This window comes from Amphimedon queenslandica, unplaced genomic scaffold, assembly GCF_000090795.2.
Source record: "Amphimedon queenslandica unplaced genomic scaffold, v1.1 AMPQUscaffold_13393, whole genome shotgun sequence".
In the NCBI taxonomy this organism is placed as follows: Eukaryota; Metazoa; Porifera; class Demospongiae; order Haplosclerida; family Niphatidae; genus Amphimedon; species Amphimedon queenslandica.
The window spans coordinates 163,935-164,295 of NW_003546371.1; positions in this window are offsets into that span (position 1 = coordinate 163,935).

Below are 361 nucleotides of genomic sequence, written 5' to 3' on the forward strand. Positions count from 1 at the left end.
TTTGTTAGTTGGTATTACCAACAACTTTGGCAGTACCACATTGGTGACCCGTCTCAACTAGATCGACTTCCCCAGCTCCCACTACCGCCACTGTCTCCTCTGTTGTCCTTATGATCCCACCCTTTTGGCCAGCGGACCCCAAACTTTGGTTCGCTCAAATAGAGGCACAGTTTGCTACCCGTGGAACCACTGTTCAGAAGACTAAGTTCAAGCACGTCATCGCGTCCCTTTCTCCCGAGTATGCTATGGAAGTGCGTGATCTGATATTGAAGCCTGCTGGCACTAGTCCCTACAATTCCTTCAAAGACCTGATTAAGAGGACAACTGCTTCGGAACAGAGACGACTCCAGCAGCTTTTTAG